This window comes from Puma concolor, chromosome C1, assembly GCF_028749965.1.
Source record: "Puma concolor isolate L17-30 chromosome C1, mPumCon1.1.hap2, whole genome shotgun sequence".
NCBI classification, from domain to species: domain Eukaryota; kingdom Metazoa; phylum Chordata; class Mammalia; order Carnivora; family Felidae; genus Puma; species Puma concolor.
Genome location: NC_141674.1, coordinates 104,605,863 through 104,622,986, shown reverse-complemented (window position 1 = coordinate 104,622,986; position 17,124 = coordinate 104,605,863). Strand labels below are relative to the sequence as shown.

General features: G+C 49.0%; 1 protein-coding gene across 5 annotated transcripts in view; it reads left to right on the top strand.

Moving 5' to 3' along the window:
• Window positions 1-4,365: 4,365 nt before the first annotated feature.
• Window positions 4,366-17,124, top strand: part of PDZK1 (PDZ domain containing 1) — a 45,350-nt gene continuing 32,591 nt past the window's right edge. For 2 of the 5 annotated variants that reach the window (XM_086718014.1, XM_086718012.1), the window contains exons 1-2: window positions 4,366-4,547; window positions 9,067-9,132. The gene's annotated coding sequence lies outside the window, so the exon portion shown is untranslated. The remainder of the gene's footprint in view (window positions 4,548-9,066; window positions 9,133-17,124) is intronic. The other 3 variants (XM_086718010.1, XM_086718013.1, XM_086718011.1) reach the window with 3 other exon arrangements.

Below are 17,124 nucleotides of genomic sequence, written 5' to 3'. Positions count from 1 at the left end.
AAGTATCAATCCCTTTAAACTTTGAGGAGTCTGGGAAGGCTTGGGGCAGCTGGCCCATTGTGAGTCACTCCAGCTTTGAAGGGCTTCATCCCCTAGTGAACTAGACAACTATTATCAATTTCTCTGTGTGATACGATGGGAAAAAGTATTGGGAAGCCCTGGAGGTCTTTGTACTTTTCTGTTTCTGACCGGTTGCACAGAATGCTGTGTTGTGGGTGGGCAAGAATGCTATCCATAATGCCCCCAAACATCATGAACTCCTGAGTTGCCCATGGTGTACTCCCAGCCCGTTTATTTGCATAAGCTCGTTTGTACAATGTGTGCCCATAAATCAAGAGGGCATAACTTACAAAAACAATAGTAATAATGTTAGTATACACTGAGTATTTACCAGGTTCTGGGTGATCTACAAATGTCTTCTTACCTAAGTCTCCAAAATATCTTATGAGGTTGTTAATATCTCGTGCTCTTTCTCTCTCCCTCAAAAATAAATAAACATTAAAAAATACATGTATCAAATTCTTTTTCAATAGATAGCTAAACTTGGAGGGAAGGAAGGAAGGAGGTCTCTAAGGTCCAGAAGTGAAGAGGAAGCTGAAACAGCAGTAAGTAAGTGGTTTGTCCTCACAGAGTCACTTTGGGATAGGAGAGAGGACCTAGGGACTGAGACCCTCAAAAGGTTACATTCTCAACGAAAGGGTGGGATACAAGCCAGTCATGCTGGCAGAATGAGATTCCATTTTTTGAAAGCTTGCTGTAATTTAGACTTCTATCCCAGGTACTTGGGATGCTGTGACAAATACAGATCCCTGACCCCGGGATTTATATTGTGGTGGATGAGAGAAAATAATTTAAAAACATAAGATATAAGTATGATGAAGAGGGACCTATTTAGAGTAAAAACAGAACAGGGAAAACCCGATCAGGGAGAGCAAGGAAACCATCTATCTTGGCCTGCACTCTGGGAAGAAGAAAGAATTTCCTCCTGTGAATTCCCAATCATAGATTTACCTTCAGAAGGGGCTGGGGTTGTAGCTGGGGTGAATGCTTTGCATGGTCTAGAAACACCAACATTGGCCCCAGGTTGTTAGCGGCTTTCTTCCTCATCCTAGCGGTATGGAGGGGTGCTGCCTCACAAAAACAAAAACAGACCCTCCACCTGGGCTGCTATCTTTCTATCTGATAAAGGCCAAACTTGAGCTCGCAAAAAAAAAAAAAAAAAAAAAATACAGAACTATTCATGGGTTCCATGCTCCATATTCCAAAGCCCACACTCACACCTCTTACCTTCATGCCCTTCTACCCACACACCAGGCTTATCCTGCACACCCTCATGACACTGTTGTCTTCGATCCATGGTGTTTAGGGTCACAGAAACTCCGAGCTGGAAGAGACCCAAGCTGGAAGACCCACGTCTACTAGCGGTCTACTTCTTCCCCCTACACCTGCTCCGAGCTCCCCAGCGGTGCGGGATAGCTCTCTGTAACAAGATACAGAACCATCAGCCTCCACTGGCATACCATACCCCTAGACAAGGAAAGCTCAGTCCCTCCCCGGACTGTCCCTTATCGAACAGGCGCAGTGACACTCACAGACAGGCTCCTTAGTCCTTCTGAACCGAGTCATCTTGGGCAGGATAATTGACCAGGTGAATCTAGGCTTTTCTTATCTGTTAAATGGAGACAGTGTCTCAAAGGGTTGGGCTGAGGGTTAAACAGAATCATAGATATAAAGGCTTAACAGTCACATAATAGATGTTATTTTCTCTTCTCATTAACGTCTAGATCTAAGTAATCAGTAAAAAGACTGCTTTGCGTTAATCACATCATATCCATTTACAGGCATGAGAGCTTTTAAAATTCAAGTTTTAGTGAGAGCAAACCTCATTCCGTTCAACCAACATTCCTCCGGGAAAGGGTTTTTTTGCTTAAAAAAATAATTGCTTGTTTCTATTTGATTTTGAGCCAAAACTTTCTCTGCATTTCTCTGCATTTTCTGTTTCCAGTCTCAAGGCTTGTGGCGATTTCTCCATAGTGCTGGAGTAAAGGGCAAGTCTGAGAAGTCTCCTGGTTAATATACACGCCACCGGGAGGGCTGTCTTTATTTTATTTTTGTCCAACTTTTTTTATTTTAGAAGTTTCAAGAATACACATTACTGACTTAGGCTCCTTAGCAGTGGAGGTATTATTTCCATGCGGTGTTAATTCACCTATTTTACGTGGATAGGTTGATGAAATTTGGTAATTAAAAAAAATTTAAAAAAATTTTTTTAATGTTTTATTTATTTTTGAGACAGAGACAGACAGAGCATGAGCAGCGGAGGGGCAGAGAGAGAGGGAGACACAGAATCCGAAGCAGGCTCCAGGCTCTGAGCTCTCAGCACAGATCCTGACGCGGGGCTCGAACTCACGAACTATGAGATCATGACCTGAGCTGAGTCTGACGCCACTCGACTGAGCCACCCAGGCGCCCCTAAAAAAAATTTTTTTTAACATTTGTTTATTTCTGGGAGACAGAGAGAGACAGAGTGCAAGTGAGGGAGGGGCAGAGCGAGAGGGAGACAACAGAATCCGAAGCAGGCTCCAGGCTCTGAGCTGTCTGCATAGAGCCTGACTCGGGGCTCGAACTCACAAACCGCAAGATCATGGCATGAGCTGAAGTATGTTGCTTAGCCGGCTGAGCCACCCAGGTGCCCCTGAAATTTGGTAATTTTAGACAATTACATAGCCACGCGCACACTCAAGATATAGAACAATTCCCTCACCTTAAAGCTTCCCTTTTAGGCCCTTGATTTTTTTTTTTAATTTTTTTTTTCCCAACGTTTATTTATTTTTGGGACAGAGAGAGACAGAGCATGAACGGGGGAGGGGCAGAGAGAGAGGGAGACACAGAATCGGAAACAGGCTCCAGGCTCCGAGCCATCAGCCCAGAGCCTGACGCGGGGCTCGAACTCCCAGACCGCGAGATCGTGACCTGGCTTTAGTCGGACGCTTAACCGACTGCGCCACCCAGGCGCCCCTTAGGCCCTTGATTTTAAGAGAGACATTGACAGATTGGCTGGGGTTCAGGGTGAGAAGCCATGAAGTCATGGCCAAGGAATAAGGGGTATTCACAGAATCCCAGAGAAAAGAAGGCCTATGGAGGATGTAAGGAGCCTTTTAATACTCTAAGGGCTGCTATGTAGAATAAAGAGTAGACTTAGGGTAGCTCCGGAGGGAACCATTTGGATTTATGAGCAGAAGTGAGAGACATTTTGATTCAATAAAAAAAAGAAAATCTCTGAAAACAATATAATAACCACTATTTATGGATGATAAAGTGAGTCTCGGAGTTGGAGTGGATTACTCTAGATCAAACAGCTGGGAAATGGCAGAGTCAGCATTTGAACACAGGTGTTCCAGTCTTAAATTCAGATTTCCCCATTATGTCCTGCCTCTTGGGAAGACATCCACCCAGGAGGTCCAGGGCACATGGCAATACGGCTGAAAATGACCCGTTTTGAGTTAGCGGCTCAGATGTTTGTTGTTTTTGACCATTTACTCTGTGGCTTGGCCCCTGCCTTTGCAGGGGAAAGCCAAGGCCCAGCTGAGATCAGCAGCCCCTGCGGCTTGGGTGGAGGAGGGTTGAGGCCACCCGGTCCTCCCTGGGCTTGCCGTTTGCTTTGCCTTACTGCCTGGAGCGATTTCTTGCCCCGATTTCTAGTGTGGGCCAAGGATCCAGGTCAGTCAGCCGCCTGGCGTCGGGGCCTGCCTGTGTGGGTGCTGCTGCTAAGGGATCATCTGCTCAGGGAGGCTGGGGGGCGAGGGGCTGACGCAGGGCCCCTCCCCACCGCCCAGGCGGCCACAGCTACACTGAGGACTTGTGGTAACACCTCCCACCTTCCCCGGCTGGGCTTGCCTGAGAGACTCTCCGTGGGTGCGAGAGGAAGGCAACTGTCTGTAGTTTGGAGAATAGAAACAGAGCAGCCTCAGGTGAAAAAACTAAGGGCTGAGGAGAGGGCATCTGAGAAGAGGAAGGGAATCTGGGAAGTTGGAGCAGGGTTTGGCCTGCAGGCCTTCTACTCGGCGAGGGTTGCATGGGTTACCCCTCCCCAGGAAGGTCTCAGCATGAGGATGCCCAGGGGGTGGCCCTCAGCCCTGAGCCTGTGCTGGGGCACAGTGGACATTCTTAACACACTGCATATGGAGGTGTTGGTTGGGGTGACCATGACACCTGGCACGGAGAGGACCGAGGAAGGCAGAGGCGCCTCCTCCCCAGCTGCCCTTTCCCTCCTCCCCCTCCTCTTCTCTGGGAGGGGCGGACAAACAGTCGCATCCCCGCAGGGTTAGGCGGGCCCAGTGCTGACTGGCGTTAACACCAGCTCCGGGCCCACCAGCTGGCAGGAAGCAGGACAGAGGTCACTGGAACTCAGACCACAGGTCCCTGTTAAATACATCAGCTTTTAAATCAATCTTTGTTCAAAGTCCAGTGAGTTCCAAGACTAGAGCCGGCCAGCAGAGAGAGAATTCCCTGGTGAGCGGACCAGCTTTTCTTCTTCCCAGATCCAGGTAAGAGCTGACACTGGGTCCCCCTGCCTTAGGGCGCCGGCTGCCTGGGCCTGAGCCACCTTCTTTCTCTTCTTTTCTCCTTTTCCAAGCAGTGGCTGGCTGCCAGGGCACAAGGGAGGCTCATGGGGAAGGAGCTAGGGCCCTTTTGTGGGGTGGTGGGGTATTGCCCACACTGTGAGATCCTCTCTGCCTGTGACTCCCGACCCTCGCAGGTCAGGGTCTGCTTCACAAAGGGATTGGCAAACTGATCCTCAGAAAAAGCTTTCCCAGGGTTTCCTGGGGGGGGTGTTGGTGTGCACCCATAAGGGAGTGTGACAACGGAGCTCCCAGGAAGAAATGAGGAAAAACCAGGGGGTTTCTACGCTGGCTGAGTTTTAAATTGACTTCTCCAGGCTCCACCCTTTGGAGTTTATAATTCTAGGGTCTTGTGTGGGGCTGAAAATCTTTGTTTCTTTAACATGCTTCCAGATGATTTAGGTGTGTAGCCACGTTTGGGAACCACAGGCCGCTTCCTCAGCGGAAGAGTCAAGGGACTTCAGTGTGACTTCACCTGAGGGCTCACTGGCCGAGGTCGGGTCTGGGCTGGTTCCTCCCTCCTCAGCTGTCCCCGAAGGGTTGCACCGACGTGTTCTCAGGCCTGGATCCAGAAGCCACGGGGGCTGGGTGTCTAGTCACCTGTAGTCACATGTTCTTTTCCTGCAGCAAATAACTCAGGGACTTTGAGTTTGTGTGTTATGACTAAGTAAATGGTTCTTATCTTTGACTCTTTTGTATGTTCTTTGCACCATAAACTATGAAGTAGCTGGTAATGATGTCTTGTGTTCCTAGACCGCTGGCTAGGCAGCTCCTTCTCCTCCAGGGAAAAGGACTTGGGACTAGAATTCAAAGAGCCTGCCCTGGGATTTGGTTGTTAGTGACAGACCGTTGGAAGAGTCAGCCAACTGGAGCTTCAATTTCATCATCTATCAGTGAGGGCCTCTCCTTTTTCCCCAGGGCTGTATTGAACATAAAATTATAAACAGGATGTGTTTGAGGAGATTCAAAGCACAAAGGTAAGGTGTGTGCATTTCCAGTGTGTGTGTCCCAAGGCTCTGTGGGAAGAAACAGGCTCGTAGTCCGTTGGGACTCCTTGTCCTGCTGTTTCATCGCAAAGAGCCTCTTTACTCACTTGTAAGTCAGGAGTCGAGAGTGGATCGCTGCTAATGACTAGCTCACCAAGTGTAAGGTGGGGCTCTAAGTATTCGGAGCTTCCCGGCTGCTTGGAAGGCTGGCTCTGTCCCATCATCTGGGTCTGAATCCAAATGTTACCTTTCTAGGAAGTGCTAAGCCCACCCGCCTCCCCCCACCCCCACCGCTGTCCCACCACTGACTCTCCTCACACATAGCCTTTGTCACCAGAAATCCTCTCGTTTACCTTCTACTTGTCACCCGTGCCAGATGTCAGGCTTCAGGAGAGCAGGGATCTTGTCCTTTGTGTCACCTGCAGTAATCCCAGCTCTTAGGGCGGCTCCTGGCAGAGAGTAGACGCTTAGATATTTGGCTGAATGGAAGTTAGTGTGGCAGGGAAGGAGCTGCAAGAATAGAATCAGGATGGTTTTTTGTTGTTTATTTTTGAGAGAGAGAAAGAGAGCAAGCTGGGAGGGGCAGAGAGAGAGGCACACACAGAATCCGAAGCAGGCTCCAGGCTCTGAGCTGTCAGCACAGAGCCCGACGCGGGGCTTGAACCCATGAACTGCAAGATCATGACCTGAGCTGAAGTCGGAGGCATGACGGGCTTAACCAACTGAGCCACCGGGGCGTCCCAGAATCAGGATGTTTTTGATAAACTGCTCTTAAGGAGAGGACACTTAAGAACTCTGACACTGTCCGATCATCTGAGGTCCTGGGTCTGATCACGTGGGCATGGGCATCTCTGGATTGCATCTTGGTTAAATGATTTTCATATTTGTTGCATAGGAGTTTGAGGAGGGTAGCAAGTTCAACTGGACAAGTTTCCTCAAGATCTCGGCAACTCCTCTCCTTGGCATTTTGTGAAGGACCGTCCAGCTTTTCTTAATCTCGTTGCCTGGTTGTCCGGTGGCTGTGAGGGGTATGGGCATTGGCATTGGCAAACTGCGTGGCAGAGCAGACACATTCTTATCCTCTGAGGCTCTGTGTCCGCATCCATCAGATGGCACAACAGTACCTCATTCTAGTGTTAGGAGGATCAGAGAGGGGAAGGCACACAGGGCCTCGTACACTGTCAGTGCCGCTGTTTTGATGATCTTCGGACACCTTTGCCACAGGCAGGACCCCAGGGGAGGAAGGAGCTCAGACCGTGGCAAGGAGTGTTGATAAACAGCAAAGATAGCCTCGAGGCAGCAACGCAGGGTTTGCTCTGGGTCTGAGATGGCCTCTGGCATCCGAGGCTCTAAGCCTCGACTGCTCTCAGCACTGATGTGCTCGCTCACTCTTCTGTAATTGACAGGACGGAGCCTAAGATTCCTCACAGTCTCACCTGACCTGCTTCCTCCTTTCAACATATACCTGTTGTCTGGGCTTGCTGAGCCATTCACGTTCCTGAACACATCGCGCTCTTCACCTGCGGTGCTTTCCTCTGTCCAGCCTAACTGCGTGCGTCCCGTAACCCAGCATAGGCCTCATGGTGGGGAGGCTGGGGTGATGGCCTCAAGTGGCTGACTCAAGTGGCTTTGAATACAGGCTCTGTCGCTTTTCAGAATCTTTTTTTTTTCCCCCCTTGTAGAATGGAGCATTTGGATTGAATGCAAACTCATAACAGGTACCGAGGCTGGTGCTTGGTGCTTAGTAGGAACTCGATAAATATGTAAAACAGCAGCAAAGCATTTTCTTTTAAATGTTCTAGCACCCATGCCATTGTTGGGTAATTATGCTTGTGACTTTCCGCGCCTCACTAGTGGGCTCTGTGAGGGCAGAACAGTGTCTAACCTGGCTGGGGCCTTGGTATCTGTCCCATAGTAGGAACTGAATGTAACTTGTTGATTATATAAATGCTACTTGAAATTTGGTGATGGAGTGATGCCTTCAGATTGTAGTGGTCAAGAAGGGATTTGTGTTTAACTTAAAATTTGAAAAATTTAAATGGGTAGGTTTTGAATTCATTGACTTGGAAAGAATGTTTGCTTAGGAGCTACTATGAATAAGTAATCAGAGTGAGGAAGGTGCTTCAGGCAGAGCAGGTAGCACGAGCAAAGGGCAGGCTGGGTGTCGGTGACCACGAGGAGGCCAGTTTGCTGTCTGCTGAGGAGCTCTGGGGAATGAGACAGGGCTGGGTTATGCTGAGCCTGAGCAAGGGGTTTGGATTCTGTTTCTTCTGTTTGTTTTTAATGTTTATTTATTTATTTACTTTTGAAACAGAACGAGAGAGAGCTTGTGCATGCGAGTGGGGGAGGGACAGAGAGCGAGGGAAGGACCGAGAACTCCAAACTGTCAGCACAGAGCCCGACACGGGGCCCGAGCCCATGAACCGTGGGATCGTTTCCTGAGCCGAAATCAAGGGTTGGACATTTAACCGACTGAGCCACCCAGCTGCCCTGGATTCCGTCTCTTACACAATTCTTTTAGCGCCTGGCAAGATGAGGGCAAGATCTGAAGGCAGTGACCAGGAGAGCCCGGGGGCAGGAGGACTCTGGCACACACGAAAACAGGGAAGGGGTAGAAATGCAAGGTCAAGGGGCGCCTGGGTGGCTTAGTCGGTCAAGCGTCTGGCTTCGGCTCAGGTCACGATCTCACGGTTCGTGAGTTCAAGTCCCACGTCGGGCTCTGTGCTGACAGCTCAGAGCCTGGAGCCTGCTTCGGATTCTGTGTCTCCCTCTCTCTCTGTCCCTCCCCTGCTCACACTGTCTCTCTCTCTCTCTCTCAAAAATAAACAAATGCTAAAAAATTAAAAAAAAAAAAAAGAAATGCAAGGTCAAGGGGTCTTGTGATACAAGATGCCAACTTGGGGGTGATAACCCCTGTTCCAGCTGCCCCTCAGGGTGGTCTGGCTATTTTCAGGTTTTCTCTGTTTTGCAGCAGTTTCACCCACAGCCAAGGGGTACCCTCTCGGACGGCATCTTTGTTCCTACCCGGGATCGATTCCATCCCTCTCCCAGCTTGCAGAACTCTTAGGCAAGCAAGTCAAGTACGAAAGACCCTGACCTGCAGCCCAGAGTCCTGCTGTATAGGACAAAGTATCATTCGTGGTGCCTGGAGGTTGGGGGGTGGTATTCAGCAGCAGCAGGGCCAGATGGATTTTGAGACCAGCAGATTCATTCCTTATCATAAATGAGAAGTAAGGATCACTCACTGGGCCGGGGGTCACTCTTCTCTACGTAATGCTCAATGGAATGCCCTCCATTAATTTCCTGCATTTGGAATCTGTGGCTGGCTAGGCCCAGATGGTAGCTGTGATGGCGGGAAAGTAAAGTCAGCAAATACATATTTTAGAGCCCCGTTTATCCTTCTAGTTTTGAGACTGATTCTTTGAAATGAATACACGCGAGTGTTTGAATTTCCACAGGTCTTGCTTTTCCAAGGAGGGATCCAGGTGGCCTCATCTGTGGCGAAGACACAGGATCTGCCCCAGGTGACGTGTTTTTGAAGGAAGATTTATGTCTTTATGTCTGCTTTGCCGGAGACGTCTGTCGGTACCAGCTGAGACACAATAGGGTTCCTCCTATGCTGTTGGAAGAAATGGCAGTTGTGACGCCCTGGGGCTGGCTCTGAAGGAAGGCGGGCACGCGGGCACAGGGCAGGAGGGGGCACCAGGAGGCCCTTGGGCAGGGCCGGTGGCTGTAGGGAATTCTCGGCCCGTCTACAGTTGCTGACTTAACATCTCCGTCTCCACCAACTGTGCTTTTGCGACGGGAGTCTGGTGTTCTGTTCATCTCACAGATGCACTCCGGTGGTGTAGCAGCCCCGTGCTCCACGCGGGCCCAGTGTGCAGCCATTCTCAGCCTTGCCGGCGACGCTGTTTCCTCCTTGCTGAAGTTGCAAGGCTTTTCTAGACCAGCAAGGCGTTCAGTGCAAAGCGAGCGGCATTCGGGCTGAATGTTCTGCTGGGCCCCTGCCCTCTCTGCCCGGCCCGCCTTTGATGAAACAGACATAATTTACTCTTCGGTATCTCCTAGGTATACAATCAGATATCTATCCACAGTCACAATTCCTAGGGTTAAACATTATTCACCTGCTGTCTCGTGAAGGTGTTGTTGTTTAGTTTTTTCTTGGCTCCGGCGTTGGTTACGTAAGTGCCTTGTGGAGAGAGGCTGTGTTTTGTACTCGCTGCACCACTGATTCCCAACTAGGAGAGAGGGCGGCACTAGACCCACGGTGCTCGTGGCTGGTGGTTGCAGGGTACCCTGTTTGTGGAATAACCCAATTGTATCCTCTGCAGAAGACAGTCCCGGGGCCCCTTCTTTGCTCCTGAAGTCACTGCACCTGGCTGTCACCAGTGACAGCCCTCTTCTGTTTTTCTGCCTCCAAACAGAATGCAGCTCCCCCTACATCCTTTCTGTAATCTTCTGGAAAGTCAGTGATGCTACATGGCCAGTGGGCCTTAATCACTGGTTACTCCTTGGCTACGGATGATCCACACCAGGACCAGCTTTCTGTGTATTGGGTCGTGCCTCCCTCATTCCATCTTCTCTACCCTCGTCTGTTCCTTGGTCCCTGTGCTGGTTACCTCGTGTGCATGTCTGTTAGAGCTCATCTGCCTCAGGTGCCGGGACCCCCTGGCCCACTTAGCCTTGAAGTTTTATAAAGGCTCCCTGGCACTTTTTTTTTTTTTTTTAATGTTTTATTTATTTTTGAGACAGACAGAAAGCAAGCAGGGGAGGGGCAGAGCGAGAGGGAGACACAGAATCCAAAGCAGGCTCTAGGCTCTGAGCTGTCAGCACAGAGCCCGACAGGGGCTCAAACCCACGGACTGCAAGGTCATGACCTGAGCTGAAGCCGGACGCTTAACTGAGCCACCCAGGCACCCCATCCCTGGCACTTTATACTTCCTTGATAGGTGGTATTTGGTTCTATTTTTGTAATTCCCTGGCTATCAGACTTACATGAAACTTCTGGGTTCTGAGGAATCTGAATTCATTAAGTTCATTATTTGCACTTTATTCCGTGAGGAACAAAATCCTCAGCCCTGACTTCCTAACAGCTAAAGCTGACTTTGCAGAGATGGCATTCAGGCCACGGATGGAAAATCGCCAACCTACTAATCAAGGGGCCTGCCTACCCCCCAGCCCATCCCTCCTTGTCTGCTTCAAAAAGAAAATGGGGAACACTGTTCAAATATTCTCACAGAGGAGGGGGTCCCCAGGGCATCGGGGCTCCCACCAGAGGACAGGGAAGATGACACAGTGGCCTTCTGTGCTCCAGACACTGTGCTTAGATGCTCCACAGGTTCTGTCTTAAGCAGTCTTCACCGTGCCCATATGCATCTCTGATTTCAGGCACACTTCTGTCTTTCAAAATTAGGGAAGTCACCCATATTCTTGGTGCTAGTAAGTGCCAACACTGGGATTAAAAACTGGGTTATTTTTTAAAACTCTTTTTCTTACTGATATCCTTTACCCAGACTCGAGTGATGTGGGAAGATGGAAATAAAACTACAAATTCCCGGGGCACCTGGGTGTCTCAGTCAGTTGAGCGTTCGACCTCGGCTCAGGTCACGATCCTGTGGTCCTCGAGTTTGAGCCCTGTGTCGGGCTCTGTGCTGACAGCTCAGAGCCTGGAGCCTGCTTCCGATCCTGTGTCTCCTTCTGTCTCTGTCCCTCCCCCGCTCACGCTCTGTCTCTCTCTCTTTCCGAAGAATAAATAAACATTAAAAAAAAATTTAAAAAAATATAAATTTCCTTTCTATCACCTGCCTACCTAGACATTTCTTTTAGACTTTTCATGACTAGAAATTACTCTGTTTTAAAGATCTTTAAAAAAAAAAAAAGTTTACTTCTTTATTTTGAAAGAGAGAGAGAGCAGGGGAGGGGCAGAGGGGAGGGAGGGAGAGAATCCCAAGCAGGCCCCAAGTTCAGTGCAGAGCCCAACATGGGTTTTGATCTCATGACTGAGATCATGACCTGAGCTGAAGTTGAGAGTCAGACGCTTAACCAGTTGAGCCACCCAGGGGTCCCTGTTCTGAAGATCTTTTAAGATGACTTTTCCAAGTCGATCCCTTTTTTTTTTTGGAACTACTCGTTCAGTGCCTCCTTCCTTCTCCTCATTCACCCTGCTGAGTCAGTCCCTGGCCGCTCCTCTCTCTAGCCCTACACTGGTCTCCCGTTCCTGCTCAGTGCTCATCCTAAGTATAGAAATCCTCATCTTCTAGCCTTCTGTTTTTTACATAGGTCAAACCCCACCTTAGGGTAAAAGTTACCACTTTCTCCTATTTTTTTTTTTTTTTATTTTTTAAAATCCAAGTTAGTTAACATATAGTGTAATAAGGGCTTCAGGAGTAGAATTTAGTGTCTCCTTCTCTTGTTGATGGACCCAATGGTGAGAAGAAGCCATGAGAAACCATCCTGATTGGTCCGCTATAAATTAGTAAGATCGACCTAACTATCTGAGGGGAAAAATTTTAACTGAAGTTGTTTCTTAGAACATTGTATTTGTTGACTCATTGTAGTGAAACAATGCTGTGGCTACTGGAAATCCTTTTGGCCAGTGGTTAATAAACTGCCAGCCCAGGGCTCGATTCTGTTGCGTTTACATGGAGTTTCTTAAAAAACTGGAAATAGCTGTCATTTTTTTACAATGGGGACATTCTGCATACATCCAGATTTCCAGATTCTCTTGAGAAGTCGGCAGATCCAGCTTTCTGGGTTCCTATTTCCTCACTGCAGCTGTCTTTTCCTGCCAAATGCCAGCTAATTCACAGGCCTCTCCCGGCCAGCCTCTGCTATTTGTCAGTTTGAGCCTATGGACACTTGGTCTGTGTTCCCAAAGATCCTCATTTGTCTCAGCTACTTTGCAGGAGGGATTGAAGGTCAGGTGAGTGGCCTTATTTTCCTTTTTCTCTCATTTTGTTTTTAACTTCTGCCCCAGTGGAAATATTTCATCCCATGGAGGTTAAACCCATTTCCTGTCCTGTCTTGATGGCAACATGCTGCTCATTTTCTTCACGTTGAAAATAAAACCATCATCTCTGCTTTCCCCTATCCCGATGCTGCTATCCCGATGCTCTCCATCATCCCCCCTTTTTTTTTTTTTAATTTTCTTTAATGTTTATTTTTGAGAGAGAGACAGAGTGTGAGTGGAGGAGGGGCAGAGAGAGAGGGAGACACAGAATCCGAAACAGGCTCCAGACTCTGAGCTGTCAGCACAGAGCCCGGTGCAAGGCTTGAACTCATAAACCTCGAGATCGTGACCTGAGCTGGAGTCAGACGCTCAACCGACTGAGCCACCCAGGCGCCCCGTCTCCATCATCCCTTTCAAGATGAGTCTATATTCATCGCCTCTGTTATTTACTATTCTTTTGCTTCTCAGGCCCACTCCATCCTGGGCTTCCATGCAATTTTTTTTTTTTTAATGTTTATTTTGAGACAGAGAGAGTGTGTGAATGGGGGAGGGTCAGAGAGAGGGAGACACAGAATCTGAAGCAGGCTCCAGGCTCTGAGCTGTCAGCACAGAGCCTGATGCAGGGCTCGAACTCACGGAGTGTGAGATCTGACCTGAGCCAAAGTCAGATGCTTAACCGACGAGCCACCCAGGCACCCCTGGGCTTCCATGCTATTTACGTATTTATTTTATTTTATTTATATTAAGTTTATTTATTTATTTTGAGAGAGAGCATGCACGTGTGGGTGGGTGAGGGGCAGGGAGAGAGAGGGAGACAGAGAATTCCCAAGCAGGCTCCGTGCTGTCAGCACAGAGCCCAACGTGGGGTTTGAACTCCTGAACTGCGAGATCGTGACCTGAGCTGAAATCAAGAGTCAGGTGCTCAACCGACTGAGTCACCCGGGCACCCCTTGGACTTCCGTGTCCTAAGCTTAGTGACACTTTCCGTTCTCCTTCTCTCTGCCTCTTGCCACCATTTCCCACTGTTAATTACCCGATCTTGAGATTCTTCTATTAGTTTTGACTACACTGTGAAATCTTGGCCTTCTGATTGTTCTTTCTCTGCTTCCTCTTCTGGTTGCCCAGATATAGGATTACCCCAGGCTTTATCCTGCGTCCTCGTCCTTTCGTGTTCCCACTCACGGAGCTTCACCTTGCTCTGCCGTGCACACCCAGGCCACCGTCTTTGAGCCCACACTCCTATCTACCTGCAGGATGTGCTGTCCAGTCCTCTGATATAAACCCATCACAAACTGACTTTGCCATAGCATTTGTTACCATGACACCATCTTTTTAAAACCATTTTTAAAAATGTTTATTTTTGAGAGACAGAGGCAGAGCACGGATGAGGGAGGGGCAGAGAGAGAGGGAGACACAGAATCTGGAGCAGGTTCCAGGCTCTGAGCTGTCAGCACAGAGCCCGATGAGATCATGACCTGAGCTGAAGTCAGATGCTCAAACAACTGAGCCACCCAGGCGCCCCACCATGACACCATCTTTTAATGGTATCACTTTTCTGTCAGTCACCAAGGCATGAGCTTGGTTTTCTCTGACACCTTCCCTTTGCAACACTGAACTCAAGCAGAAGCCTTGTGAGTCTCCTCACTGCCATAGTAAGAATACCATAAACTGGGCGGTGGAGTGTGTGTGTGCTTAAACAATAGAAATTCATTTCTTCACAGTTCCAGAGGCTGAGACTCTAAGGTGAAGGCATCAGCAGGGTTGGTTTTTCTGAGGTCTCTCTACTTGGCTTGCAGATGGCCACCTTCTTAGTGTGGGCTCACCTGGCCTTTCTATGGGTTGCACTCCCTGTGTCTCTTCATCATCTCGTAAGGATTATTGGATTATTTCCCTACCCTGCGACCTTATTTAGCCTTAATGATCTCTTTGTAAAGTCCAGTCTCCAAATATCATCACCTTGAGGGTTAAGGCTTCAACAGAAGAATTTGGGGAGGGACACAGTTCAGTGCATAAGAGAGGGGAGTCTGGGGCTTGAAGCAGGAAAGGCATCACAGTTGGATAGTAGGAAAAACTGAGCTAAAGTAATAAATCTGGGAAACAAACGGCCTTCCTGGAGCAGCAGGTAGAAGGAGACGGTGATGGCAGAATTAGAGCGATCTTGCAGCTCAGAACTACGAGGAGCCAAAAGCACCCTGTGCGGGAGCCGGCTGTTCCTTGTGAGGGCAAACCACAACCCAGCTGCGTGTCAGAGAGGTCAGATCAGGGGGAGGAACAGGGGCCATGACACCCCCGGGGACTGCCGACCTGTTGCACCTGTCCTCTGGTCACAGTGGGTGTAAATGAGTATTGTGGACATGGGTGCTGTCGAAACGGCCCTGGCTGTGGCCACCTCTGCCTCCGGAAATCTGAGGGAACAGGACTGAAGGATTGATATAATCTGTCGCTTTACTGCTGTTGCCTCCACTCTGTTCTCACAGCTGCCGTGCCGGGTCAGGGCCTGACCGTCTGTGAGTAGGATTATCACAACAGCCTGTGACCTGGCCGCCCCACGGGGCTTCTTGGCTCCAGTGCATCCCGCCTGCCATTCTCGTGGAGCTCAGCTCTGAGCCTGCCCTTCCTCTGCCTGTAGTGGCGTCTGCTGACCACGAAACTCAGGCCGGATCCTCGGGCTGGAGTTCAAGGCCAAGATTTTACAGTGTAGTCAAAACTAATAGAAGAATCTCAAGATCGAGTAATTAACAGTGGGAAATGATGGCAAGAGGTGGAGAGAAGGAGAACGGAAAGTGTCACTAAGCTTAGGACACGGAAGTCCAAGGGCCCGGGTGGCTCAGTCAGTTGAGCATCTGACTCTTGATTTCAGAAAGGCAAATTGGCCATCCTTTTTGTCATGTTGGGCCTTTAACTCTTCTCTGACCACACCCAAGCACGTTCCCACTTCTACACCTGACGTCCACATCGTTCTCACTGTTTAGAATGTTCTCTTCCCACTTCCATACCTATTGAAGTCCTACCTATCTGTTGTCAAGATCTACATCAAGTCCTACCTAATCTGTGAAGTCTTCCTGAATTTGCCCCACGTTGTAGGTCTTATGGCGTTTAGATTGTGCTCATAGAGGTAGCTCTTTTTGTACTAAAACTTTTCCTTTGCCCCTATTCAACTATAAAAGTCCCTTGAGAATAGAGGTGGTGTTTAACTTTATCCCATCAACCATTTAAGAGTATTTTGCAGGGGCACCTGGGTGGCTCAGTCGGTTAAGCGTCCGACTTCAGCTCAGGTCATGATCTCGCGGTCTGTGAGTTCAAGCCCCGCATCGGGCTCTGTGCTGACAGCTCAGAGCCTGGAGCCTGTTTCAGATTCTGTCTCTCTCTCTCTCTCTGACCCTCCCCCATTCATGCTCTGTCTCTCTCTGTCTCAAAAATAAATAAATGTTAAAAAAATTAAAAAAAAAAAAAAAAAGAGTATTTTGCATTTTTAAAAATGTTTATTTATTTCTGGGGGGTGGTGGGAGAGAGAGAGCACATGCCTGCATGAGCAGGGGAAGGGCAGAGAGAGAGAGGAAGAGAGAGAATCGCAAGCAGGTTCCTCACCATCGGCATGAAGCCCGACATGTGGTTCAAACACATGAACTGTAAGATCATGACCTGAGCCAAAATCAAGAGCCATACGTTTAACCCACTGAGCCACCCAGGTGCCCCAAGAGTATTCTGCATTCAAGTCAGGGCGAACATGGGTGGCCTGGACAAATGAAACCAGGGTCATATGTCTTCTTCTTGATGTTCAGTAGAAAATGGAAGAACCTTTGATCACGATCCTAGGTGGCCTTCACCCACTCCAGTATGCTAACTGAGGAATTTAAGGAGGGGGAAAGTGCTTGGAAGGGAACAAGAAGCTGAAGTAGAGCTGTCACGCACTCCTCTTGCCCAGGGGCTCACGGGATGACTGGAAGAACCACAGGATGACTGGTAGGGCCTCAGACAGGAATGGAGCTTAAGACTCCACCCACAGGGTGCTGGGGGAGGAGGCATGGCTTCTGCTTTTAAGGTTGGTTAGATTTAGGAGGTGGACAGTGGCCCCACAGACTTAACGCATAGAGTGAAGATCACATGGAAGCCGTTCAAGGTTGCTTTCACCTGCTTGATCCCGTTTGCCTGGCACAGAACTGGAACTTGGGGAGGGAGGCATGAGGCACAGGCTTCAGGTCACCATGCACTCCTATACTGTCGGCCAAGGCATTGACTGGTCAGAGCTGGATCCCGAGGACTGCACGTGGTGGCCAGGGCCTCTCCTATCCCAGCTGCCCCCTTGGTTTCTCATGTTGAGTAAAGGTGAGCTTAAGGTGGCTGTTAATAGTTCACCCAACCTTGACATTCTTTTCTGATCCATGAGGGTGTTATCCCAAGACTGAGGAGAATAAGTGGGAGTTAGGAACAACAAAGGGTGGTTTTAAGCACTAGTTTCTTAAGTTAGTGGGGCGTTCTAAAAAGGCTCCTGTTCAGGTTTCAAGCCTGGAGCCTGAGTCAGTAGATCTGGGGTGAGGCGTAGGCATTGATTTCTAGAAATCTCTAT